Source organism: Eurosta solidaginis, chromosome X (genome assembly GCF_040869045.1).
Source record: "Eurosta solidaginis isolate ZX-2024a chromosome X, ASM4086904v1, whole genome shotgun sequence".
In the NCBI taxonomy this organism is placed as follows: domain Eukaryota; kingdom Metazoa; phylum Arthropoda; class Insecta; order Diptera; family Tephritidae; genus Eurosta; species Eurosta solidaginis.
In genome coordinates, this window is record NC_090324.1 from 134,968,020 (window position 1) to 134,981,494 (window position 13,475).

Below are 13,475 nucleotides of genomic sequence, written 5' to 3' on the forward strand. Positions count from 1 at the left end.
ATTTTGGAAAAACGATTGGTGCTGCTCTCCTTCTCCCCCTGACATCCTTCCTCTTTCAATTTTTTTTATTAGCAAGCTTTTATTAGCTTTACCTGTATGTTTGTTTGTAAATCTTCATTCGCTTCAACGCGCTTGCTGCCTTAATAACATACTTTTATAATTAGCTTCAACTTATTTGTAATCCCGCCAGGGTCATATCGAGACCCTTCCGGGACCTATTAGGAATGGTTTTCGGGATCCATCAGGGATCCCGTCGGGGTCATTTCGGGATGATTTTGGGACCCTCCCGACATGATTTCTGGATGGGTTTCAGGATCCGTTCATCATTCCGTCGGGGTAATTTCGGGAACTTTTCTGGACTATTTCGGGATCATATGCGTACCCTTTAGAGATCAATTCTGGATGTTTTTCGGGATCCGTCCGGGATCCCTTTGGGAGTATTCCGGGATCATTTGGGGATCCTTCCGGGATGATTTCTGCATGGTATTCGGGATCCTGTCAAGTTAATTTCTGGTCTATTTCGGGAGCAGCTGGGGACCCTTCCGGTATCATTTATGGATGATTTTCTCGTCAGGGTCCATTCGGGACTTTTCCGGGACTAAGTCGGGATCGTTTGGGGATTCCTCCGGGATAATTTCTGAATGATTTTCGGGATACGTCTGTGATCCCGTCGCAGTTATTTCGGGACTTTTTCGGGATCGTTTGGGGATACTTCCGGGATCATTTCTGGATGGGTTTCGGGATCCCGTTAGGATAATTTCGGGAGTTTTTCGGGACTATTCCGGGATCATTTGGGGATCCCTCCGGTATCATTTCAGGAAGACTTTCGGGATCCCGTCAGGTTATTTCGGAACTTTTTCTGGATCATTTGTGGATCCTTCCGGGATCATTTCTGGATGGTTTTTGGGATCCCGTTCGGGTAATCTCGGGATTTTTTTATTTCATTTCGGGATAATTTTGGGACCCTTATTTTCTCCGTGCGGACGGGGTCGCGGGTAAAGGCTATATATTATAAATGGGAAGGTTTGGATATTTGGCTGTTTAGATATTTGGATGTTTGGATGTCCAGACGTTTGTCTTTGTGACTCAATCACGCAAGAACGGCTGGACGGATTTGGATGAAATTTGGCACACATATATCCAATGGTCTAAACGGATCTACTAGCTATATTTTTTTGAAAAGGGGGGAGGTCCCCGCGCCCTAGGAACACTTATAGTTTACTCGCCCTTTCCCCTCTCCCCCTCTGGTGCAAAATCTATAAATTGTTATAACTCAATATAAATTTTCTCCTAAATCAACAATTTTTGGTATCTGGCGCATACAGATCGAGATCTAAATAATTTTGGAAAAACGATCGGTGCTGGTCTCCGTCTCCTCCTGCCATCCTCCCTCCTTCAATTGTTTTTATTAGCACGCTTTTATTAGCTTTACCTGTATGTTTGTTTGTAAATCTTCATTCGCTTCAACACGCTTGCTGCCTTAATAACATGCTTTTATAATTAGCTTCAATTTATTTGTAATCCCGTCAGGGTCATATCGAGACCCTTCCGGAATATATTAGGGATGGTTTTCGGGATCCGTCAGGGATCCCGTCGGCGTAATTTCGGGACTTTTTCGGGACTATTTCGGGATGATTTTGGGGACCCTCCCTCCCGGCATGATTTCTGGATGGGTTTCGGGATCCGTTCATCATTCCGTCTGGGTAATTTCGGGAACTTTTCTGTACTATTTCGGGATCATTTGCGTACCCTTTAGAGATCAATTTTGGATGTTTTTCGGGATCTGTCAGGGATCCCGTCGTGGTCTGGATAGTTTTCGGGATCCGTACGGGATCCCGTTGGAAGTATTCCGTGATCATTTGGGAATCCTTACGGGATAATTTCTGGATGGTATTCGGGATCCCGTCAAGTTAATTTCGGGTCTATTTCAGGAGCAGTTGGGGACCCTTCCGGTATCATTTCTGGATGATTTTCGCGTCAGGGTCGTTTCGGGACTTTTCCGGGACTAATTCGGGATCGTTTGGGGATTCTTCCGGGATAATTTCTGAATGATTTTCGAAACACGTCTGGGATCCCGTCGCAGTTATTTCGGGACTTTTTAGCGTTCATTTGGGCATACTTCCGGGAACTTTTCTGGGTGCTTTTCGGAATCCCGATAAGATAATTTCGGCAGTTTTTCGGGACTATTCCGGGATCATTTGGGGATCCTTCCGGCATCATTTCAGGATGACTTTCGGGATCCCGTCAGGTTCATTTCGGAACTTTTTCTGGATAATTTGTGGATCCTTCCGGGATCATTTCTGGATGGTTTTTGGGATCTCGTTCGGGTAATTTTGGGATTTTTTAGGGCCCTTCCGGCATCATTTCTGGATAATTTTCTTGATCCGGCCGGGATCCCATCAGGGTAATTTCGGGACTTCTCGCTATCATTTATGTATAGTTTTCGGGATCCATCTGGGATCCCGTCGGGGTTATTTCGGTACATTTTCGGTATCCTTCCGGGAGCATTTCTGGATCCCGTCAGGGTCATTTCTGGACTGTTCCGGGATAGTTTGGGGACCCTTCCGACATCATTTCTGGATAGTTTTCTGGATCCTGTCGGGTTTATTTCGGGATAATTTGGCAACTCTTTAGGGATCATAGCTGGATGGTTTCTGGGATCCATCCGGGATTATTTAGGGATAATTTGGGGATCCTTCCGGGATTATTTCTTGAAGGTTTTCGGAATCCGTCCGGGATCCCGTCAGGGGCAATTAATGACTTTTTCTGGACTATTTCAAGATCATTAGGGGACCTTTCTGAGATTATTTCAGGATCCGTCCGGATTTCGGGACCCTCACAGGATCATTTCTGGATAGTTTTCGGGATCTGTCCGGTATCCCGCCGGGTTATTTCGGGAGAATTCCGTGGTCATTTGCGGATCCTTCCGGAATGATTTCTGGATGGTTTTCGGTATCCCGTCAATTGGATGGTTTTCGAGATCCGTCCAGGATCCCGCACAGGACATTTCGGGAATATTTCGGGATCATTTGGGGACCGTTCCTGCACCATTACTGAATGGTTTTCGGGATTCGTCCGGGATCCCGTCACGGTCATTTCGGGACTTCGTCGAGACTATTTCCGGATATTTAGGGACCCTGCAGCTATCTTTTCTGGACGGTATACGGAATCCCGTCGGGGACATTTCGTGACTTTTTCTGGATTATTTCGGGTTCATTTTGGGAGCCTGGCGGCATCAGTTCTGTATGGTTTTTGGGATAAATCTGAGATCCCGTCAGGGTTATTTCTGGATCACTTGGGGACTCTTTATGGATCATATCTGGATGGTTTCTGGGATCCGTCCGGGATTATTTCTGTATAATTTGGGGATCCTTATGGATTATTTCTGGAAGGTTTTCGGTATCCGTCCGGGATCCCGTCAGGGTCATTTCGGAACATTTTTGGGACTATTAGGAGCTTTCCTGTATCATTTCTGGATGGCTTTCAGGATCCGTCCTGGATTCCGTGAAGGTCATTTCGGGACTTTTTCGGGGCTACTTCGGGATCATTTGGGGTGTCTTCCGGCATCATTTCTGGATGGTTTTCGGGATCCGTCCGGGATCCAGTCAGAATCATTTCGTATGTATGTATGTTTTTCGGGACCCCGTCAGGGTACTTTCTCGATCATTACTGTAAGGTTTTCGGGACACCGTCACGGTAATTTCGAAACTTTTGCGGGATCATTTGGAGATCCTTCCGGCATCATTTCCGGATGGCTCTCGGGATCCCGTGAGGGTCATTTTGGGGCTTTTTCGGGATCATTTGGGAACCCCTCAGGGATCATTTCTGAACGGTTTTCGGGATTTGTCCAGGGTCCATTTGGGATCATTTCAGGACTATTTGGATATCATTTTGGGACCCTTCCGGGTATGTTTTATCTTTAATATCTAACACAGCTTTTTCGTTCTATTTTTGATTTTTTCAAATGTATCCTGTAACGAACTTTTATAACTATAATTACACTTTTTGTAATATTTTAACCAGCTAAATACCCTCAAAAGCAACACTTTTCTAATAAATATCTAAAAAATTCTCTTTGGTTTTAGCTAATTGTAGTTTCACTCCTTAGTTCTATGAATAGTAAGTAATACCTTCGCCCCTGTCATATCAATTAATTTAACTTAAAAACAAAAATTTTATTAATTCGAAAAAAACTGTATTGTACTATTCACGTAAGCGTGCCTTTCAAATTATCAGCTCATTTAGTTATTTTTGTTTACTCCATCACAAAAATAAAATACATTGATAAAAATAATTTTTAAACATTAAAAATTAAATTTTGATAAGCAGGCTAACGTGAATAGCCCATATATTTTATTTTGTCCATGCGGACGGGGCCGCGGATAAAGTATATTAATATTATAAATGCGAAAGTTTGGAAGGCCAGACGCTTGTCTTTGTGATTCAATCACGCAAGAACGGCTGGACGGATTTGGATGAAATTTGGCACACATATAGCCAATAGTTTAGAAGGATCTACTAGCTATATTTTTTTGAAAAGGGGGGAGGTCTCCTTCCCCTAGGAAAAGTCATAATTTAATTATTGCATTCTTTTGTCTTTGTGACTGAATCACGCTACACGGATTTGGGAAACAGATAGACAATAGTCTACTGGCGAAATTTTTTTCGAAAATGGAAAGGGGAGATGTTCCCACGGCCATTCGGACAATTACTTTTTGATAATTTTTACACATTATAACTTTACGTTTACTGACCTTCACCAATATTACAAATTCAATAGGTCAAATAAGTCGAGGGCTTACAAAGTTAGCAGTGACACCCACCGTCTCCTCAGCGCACTTCTCCCTCTCCCCCTCTGTTACAAAATCTATAAATTGTTATAACTCAAATAAATAGTTTACGCGACATTTACATTTATTTTATATGGCTATGATAGGCGCAATTACGCCAACACGTCAACGCCATCAATCTAAACTTCACCACATTAAACTCATCGTCGTTATGATACAGCCAACTTCAATTGGCTCTGGTCATTGCTAAATTTTCATTTTATGTGAATCATCATCTTTTTTTTGCTGAGAACCATCATCTTCTGCGTTTATTGAACATATTCTGCGATAATCATCCAGTTTTTTATACATTCCATTATTGGCAACACCGTGCTGTTATACTCGCGTCAGTATCATTGGAAACCGACAAATCCTCGAGATTTGTTCGCCAACTACTTTTCATTTTATTTCTACACAAAAAGTGCGGTAATCGCGCATTCATACCTATACTCCACATCATTGTTAGCATTCAATATATCATTGTACTCGCTTACAATTGTTGGAAGTCATCCACTGGAGAAAACGAATAAAATTTGAATATCGTACAAGAAAACCCTCTTGCGTATAACCTGTTAGGGACAATCCGAGGTAACTTGTTTCATGGTATCGGCTTTGGTAAGTACCACACATAGTGAGTAAGCAAAGAATAAGTATCGTGGAATCGCAGTTTTTTATTGATTTGGGCACAACCTTCCCGTGTTTGAGGACCACCTCCCAGAGCGCACCATCCCGCAGCAACTGCCGGAAAATTATTCTTACCACCGAACACTCACCAACCCCAAGGCGGCGATTACTCAAAAGCTAGCGAGTTAGACAGAGGTTCTTCGACGCCAACAACAAGCCAGCGCAACACATCGGCACAAAAATGTATAAGTACCCGAAACAGGCAAAACCGTAAGTAGAAAATAAGATTTATATTCCCCTCATGGTAGTACACCCCGTCCAGTGCCAGGAAATTTATAAATTTGTCATTGAAAAACCTTCAAATCAAAGCGTATTTTCTCTGCTTACATCGCAGTTTTCATTTTGTTCAGTTCAAAACTAGTATAATAAATTCTTATCAACGTTTCAGTCGGAAAACAAAAGCTATATATATACGCCGTGTGTAATTGAAACAAAAAAAAAATTCCGTCAAAAATAAAATCACACCTCTCGGTTACGATATATATATATATATATATATTACACCCCCACATAAAGACAAAATAGAAAAGCAGTAGATATCCCCTGTGCACAGTGGGTCAGGGTCATTCGCATCTATTGTTATGTAGCTGGCTTTCAGTGGTAACACAGTGGTTGCGTATGGCATGGTGGCAAGCCACTGCTAGCTCGTCGGACGGGGTGGGTTTTGCGCACCAGCCTTACCAACAACTACCCCAAAAAAATGTAGAGTTCGTGCCTAAGTGCTAAAAAGAAAAGGGGGGAGCTGAAAGAGATACAATAGACGTAAGGGAACAGAGAGAGAAAGGAGGGGAAAGCAAAAATGGGGAAAAGGTGGAGGCGCGTCAAGTCAGGTGCAGTCTACCCACGTGTATCTCACGCGAAACCATGGGCGCCGTGCTTACTACTCTATTTTTACGGCGCCCCCAAACCTGACTCAAGTCTGTCTGTCTACTAGTCTATTAGGCCATCACCCCTACTTCCCCTCTTAAGCCCAGAACAACACCCACAACAAGGTGGGTCGCTTCCCAAGACCGTCGGCTCTATGTACCGGAGCGACTCGGGATTTTTCCCGACCAAGGACTGCCATTTCAGTGTAACCCCATTTAATTTGTTGCGTCCCTCCCACAAATTGTCATCCTCTCAGCAGCTCCTTGCAGCGGGACTGCTCCATATTCTCTTGCTGCGGGAAGGTATCGAACCCAACCCGGATCCGTCTCCTGACCCCGGTCCTGAGAAATGGTTTTGCTGCATCTGTCGGACGGTCTGACGGTCATACTGTTGTCAGTGTGTCTCGTGTAAGGGATGGTTGCATTGGACAGATTGTTCTGGGCTAAACCCCAAAACCAGACGTCCACGTAACTTCTTTAATCTTTTGTGGCTCCTTGTTGTTCACGCCCTAGGACGTCTCGTAGTCTGCGCCTTATGTGTGTACGATATGGGCATCAAATGAAAGGTGTTAATGAGTATTTTAAAAGGGAATGGGCTTTAGTTCTACAGGTCAACGCCTTTTCGAGATATCGCCATAAAGGTGAAACAGGGGTGACTCTAGAATATGTTTATACGATATGGGTTCCAAATGAAAGGTGTTAATGAGTATTTTAAAAGGGAGTGATCCTTAGTTCTATAAGTGGACGCCTTTTCGAGATATCGCCATAAAGGTGGGCCAGGGGTGACTCTAGAATGTGTTTGTACGATATGGGTATCAAATTAAAGGTATTAATGAGGGTTTTAAAAGCGAGTGATCCTTAGTTCTATAGGTGAACGCCTTTTCGAGATATCGCCATAAAAGTGGAACAGGGGTGACTCTAGAATGTGTTTGTACGATATGGGCATCAAATGAAAGGTGTTAATGAGTATTTTAAAAGGGAATGGGCTTTAGTTCTATAGGTGAACGCCTTTTCGAGATATCGCCATAAAGGTGGGACAGGGGTGACTCTAGAATGTGCTTGTACGATGTGGGTATGAAATGAAAGGTGTTAATGAGTATTTTAAAAGGGAGTGAGCCTTAGTTCTATAGGTGGAAGCCTTTTCGAGATATCACCATAAAGGTGGGCCAGGGGTGACTCTAGAATGTGTTTGTACGATATGGGTATCAAATTGAAGGTATTAATGAGGGTTTTAAAAGCGAGTGGCCCTTTGATGTATATGTGAAGGCGTTTTCGCGATATCGACCAAAATGTGGACCAGGGTGATCCAGAAAATCATCTGCCGGGTACTGCTTATTTATTTATATATGCAATATCACGAACAGTATTCCTGCCAAGATTCCAAGGGCTGTTGATTTCGCCCTGTAGAACTTTTTCATTTTCTTCTACTTAATACGATAGGTGTCACACCCATTTTACAAAGTTTTTTCTAAAGTTATATTTTGCGTCAATAATCCAATCAAATTACCATGTTTCATCCCTTTTTTCGTATTTGGTATAGAATTATGGCATTTTTTTCATTTTTAGTAATTTTCGATATCGAAAAAGTGGGCGTGGTTATAGTCGGATTTCGGCCATTTTTTGTACCAAGATAAAGTGAGTTCAGATAAGTACTTGGGCTAAGTTTAGTAAAGATATATCGGTTTTTGCTCAAGTTATTGTGTTAACGGCCGAGCGGAAGGACAGACGGTGGACTTTGTATAAAAATTGGGCGTGGCTTCAACCGATTTCGCCCATTTTCACAGAAAACAGTTACCGTCAAGGGAGTCTAAACCTCTACCAAATTTAAGAAGGATTGGTAAATTTTTGTTCGACTTATGGCATTAAAAGTATTCTAGACAAACTAAAAGAAAATGGGCGGAGCCACGCCCATTTTGAAATTTTCTTTTATTTTTGTATTTTGTTGCATCATATCATTACTGGAGTAGAATGTTGACCTAATTTACTTATATACAGTAAAGATATTAATTTTTTTGTTAAAATTTGTCTTTTAAAAAAAAATTTTTTTAAAAGTGGGCGTGTTTTTCATCCGATTTTGCTAATTTTTATTTATCACATATATAATAAGAGTAGTAGCGTTCCTGCCAAATTTCATCACGATATCTTCAACGACTGCCACATTACAGCTTGCAAATTAAATTACCTTCTTTTAAAAGTGGGCGGCGCCACGCCCATTGTCCCAAATCTTACCAATTTTCTATTCTGCGTCATAAGGTAAAATCACCTACCAAGTTTCATCGCTTTATCCGTCTTTGGTAATGAATTATCGCATTTTTTCGGTTTTTCGAAATTTTCGATATCGAAAAAGTGGGCGTGGTTATAGTCCGATATCGTTCATTTTAAATAGCGATCTGAGATGAGTGCCCAGGAACCTACATACCAAATTTCATCAAGATACCTCAAGTTATCGTGTTAACGGACAGACGGACGAACGGACGGACATGGCTCAATCAAATTTTTTTTCGATACTGATGGTTTTGATATATGGAAGTCTATATCTATCTCGATTCCTTTATACCTGTACAACCAACCGTTATCCAATCAAAGTTAATATACTCTGTGAGCTCTACTCAACTGAGTATAATAATCTGATGTACGCGAACAGACACACCCTAATGGTTGCCGTATCTATATATGTCTATTAATATCTTTAAAATTACAAAAAAAAAAAAAACAAATGTATATATATATGGCAAAAATTCAAACGCTAAGCAAAAATTAAAAGTAAATCCCTCACCTAGACTAAGGCATTAGGTATATCGATCATTGACATATATGTAAAGAAATGGAACACAAATAGAATTGTCAATTTTCTCACTCACCTGATCTCAGCACATCAGCATTGTAGGCGCCTTCAAGCTGCGGGGACCTGTGAGGAAGGGAAATTTACATGCATGTGTCTTTGCATACTCATAAAAATACCATTTACTGCCTGAGCAAAGGTTCAATGAAATTGTTAACCATGGTTTACTATATAGTTTGGCAGCTTAAGTAGAGGTTATGTTGCGAATAGAGTGGAAGGCAGTGGACTAGGCAGTCGAATGTCATATAATGAAGGAATGGTGTTCGGAGTTTTTTCAAAGTTAAAAAAAAAAATGATAAAAGCTTTAATATAAATAAAACTATTGTTTTAATAACAACAAAAACGCCATATATATTCTGTATACATAAATTTATAAGGATTATCTCACTTTAAAATTTGAATTAAATAATCTAAAGTTTTTTTTTGAAACTGAGTCGAGAACTGTGCGTGTGAATGTGCGAATTTTCACCGATCAGCTGTTAGTTGCGCTACTTGGTAAAATTTACAATGTTGTGAACCGTCACCGCGATCACGCACTGGCGATAGCGGGCGGCGAGTGGGTAAACACGCAGATTTAACAAAATTAAAAACCGAGAGGAAAACGCGAAAAAATGAAAGTAACCAAACAGAAAAAAGGATAGAAAATAATGAAAACAAAAAATAAAATGGAAAATTTAAAACGAGGTCGGTAATTAATGTGCTAATATATATAATTTGAATATAAACCCAATTAAGAGAACTTCAGTAAAATTGCTACGAACTAAATGTAAAAAAAAAGGAAATGATGAAGTGAACAAAATAAATAAATATATGATAATATGTATTTAATTAACGAGGTTTGCTCATACTGCTTTATACAATGGTCTTTGTAATTGATATTAGAGAAAAATTTAAAGTTTACAAACGGCGATGGTTACTAGGACATGTTTCTGAATTTCACTTCTTCATCAGCTAGCTTTTCGGGAGCTGAGCGTTGAACTCGAATCTCCAACATTCATATCAGTGGAAGCCTTTAGCTGCTACGCCATATGAATGTTCCGTTGTTCGCTGTACAATTGGGCTCTAAGAGTTGCCTTTTTGTTTATATTCCTTTTGATCACCATGTAGGCACATACACTCTCTATGAAGTTAATTCCTAATGGTGTGGATATGATTTTTAGGCGCGCTTGTGAAAGCTTAGTAACATTCGTTCGGATTTTTACAGTATTGGTTTTTAATACTTCCGCTGTTACTATTATATCAATATGATCATATGTATTTAATTAGCGAGCTTTGCCGTTTGTAAACTTACAATTTTTCTCTAATATCAATTACAAAAACCATTGTATAAAGCAATATGAGCAAAGCTCGCTAATTAAATACATATGATCATATTGATATAATAGTAACAGCGGAAGTATTAAAAACAAATACTGTAAAAATCCGAACGAATGTTACTAAGCTTTCAAAAGCGCTCCTAAAAATCATATCCACACCATTAGGAATAAATTACATACAGAGTGTATTTGCCTACATGGTGATCAAAAGGAATATAAACAAAAAGGCAACTCTTAGAGACCAATTGTACAGCGAACAACGGAACATTCATATGGCGCAGCAGCTAAAGGCTTGCACTGATATGAATGTTGGAGATTCGAGTTCAACGCTCAGCTCCCGAAAAGCTAGCTGATGAAGAAGTGAAATTCAGAAACATGTCCTAGGAACCATCGCCGTTTGTAAACTTACAATTTTTCTCTAATATCAATTAAATAAATATATGTTATGAAAAAAAACTATTGACTTTATCTTCTGCGAACTTTACTGATAGGCGGTCCCAATATTCCGCCGTTTCTACGGTCGCTCTGGGTAATGATGTATGCGGGTAAGTATTCTGGCCCGTTTCCTCCGTTCCGCCACAGAATTCTGCGAAAGAAAAAACAAAAATGACAAAAATCAAAATTTATAGCTGGTGTCTTTGTACATATGTATATCCCTCACATAGCCATATTTTCCCAAGTTATGTTGATTATCTTTGATACCGAACTTTGGCTTATATGTCTATATGTCGGTTTGTACATAAATATGTATATCAAATGCAAAAAAAAAATTTAGCTTTCATGTTGGCTAAACCTCTTGCTCCTTTTAATTTTAACTGAATTTTATTTTATGTGTATTTTAGAAAAAGTTTATTTAGGCTTAACTTTTAGTTTTATTTTAAATTAATTTAATTAGTTTAATTCCAATTTCATTTCAAAAACGAAGTTTTTATCTATTTTAGTTTTCCAATTTATTTCCAAACGGTGTTATGTAATTTACTTTTACCTTTACTTTTAGCAATTTTACTTTAAATTACTATTGATTCTATTTTAATTTAATTTAATTTTGATTTCACTTTAAATAAATTTAATTTAATTAATTTTGGATTTTATTTTAAGAAACTTTATTTCAATTTAATTTTCATTTTTAATTTAGATACTTTTTATTCGATTTAATTTAAATAAATTTATTTTAATTTAATTTTGGAATTTTTTTCTCAAATAAATTAACTTTAGGTTACTATTGCTTTTATTTCGAACTAATTTAATTTAAGCTACTTTTGATTTTATTTTCAACATATTTGGTTTATTTAAATTTTGATTTTATTTTGGGTAGGTTTAGTTAAATTTACTTTGGCGTTAATTTTAAATAACTTTAATTTAATTTAATTTTGATTTTACTTTAACTAAATTTAGTTTAATATAAATTTTATTTTTCTTTTTGTATTAATTTTATTTTTAGTTTAGTTTACATTTTATTTCAAATAAATTTTATTTTTGGTTTAATTATAAGTTTTTTTCTTTTCTTATTTTTAATGCTATTTTTATTTTTTTTTTTATTTTTATTTATTTTATTTTTATTTTAAACACTTCTATTTTATTTATTATTTAATTTTATTTTTATCTTACGTAGGTTTTGTTTGCTGTTATATTTTATTTTAATTAAATTGTAATTTTTAAACAAAAATTTATTTTATTTGCAATTAAGTTTCATTAAATTTCCATTTGATCACAATTTTTTATTAATTTTAATTAACCATTTGAATGTGCTTTTAGTTTACAACACCTTTGGTTCACACACATGCTTTATTGTATGCACAAAAATCCACTTTATTAAACAAAAAAAAAAAGAATTTTAAGATGAAAAAAAGGTTTATATAAAAGTTCGTTTAATTTTGGTGCAAATTTAATTTGTTGCAAAACTATTTAAAACCAAGACAAAAAAGGGGAAATTTTCAATTTATTTTTAAACTTGATTGAAATTTATGCAAAGAAGGGGTTTTTGTAAAGGAAGCAACAAAAATTAATTTAACAATTTTAATTAAAAAAAGAATTTTTAAAACTGTATTACACTTGCCGGTGTCAGGATGTTGAAGGGTTTTTTCTTCTTCCCTGGGTTTGCGTGTATTTTTTTATAAAGTATATAGCCGCTAAAACGGTACGAGCGGTATTTTTCGCATAAAAGAATATATATATTTTTTTTCTTTAACATCTCTTTTTTTTTTGATTTTGGGTTACCACTTTCTTTTCTAATGAACTTCTGAGTTTCGGTTAGATCGTCACATACCCGTATCTAAACGGAATTCCCCACATTTCACTCAAACACACCGCACACACATACGTACTTTGCTTTAGTTCTTTCACACGCACACACCCACGCATGCGCTTTCGTTTCATCACTTGTACACGCCCACGCATGCGCGTAGCAGCATCCTTCCACTAATGCTGCGCAACTCGCCCAGTAACCGGGATTAAGATACTTTTGTATAGAATGCATACGGTTTGGTTGCTGGTGATGTTTTTGCCCTTAAGGCTGGCGTAACAGGCTCGCATACGCCTGGGGCTTGCTCCATGGAGCGTGTGAGTAAAAAAGATTCATACGCCACCTTTCCATTTGGTTTTCTCTAGTTGCTCAATGTGTGGCCTCGACCCTCGCCTCAATGCCGGGCAAGTAAAAACGTTTAAATAATGTAAATAATGCAAGTGTCTACCTACTACTATATCACAGATTCACTTTCGGTCCTAAGCATCTAATTACTAAAATATCACAGTGTTAAAAAAACCAAGTAGTCAAGATTTGTTAAGGTAAATATCACAGATAGGGTTAAGATCAGTGAGCGAATTAAAAATATCACAGTGGGCTATGTATAAATACGTAAATAATAAAAAACTAAATCTAGATAATAGGGAATAAATAGTTGCAACAATAATTCAAAGCGGGTATAACAATCACTAAATG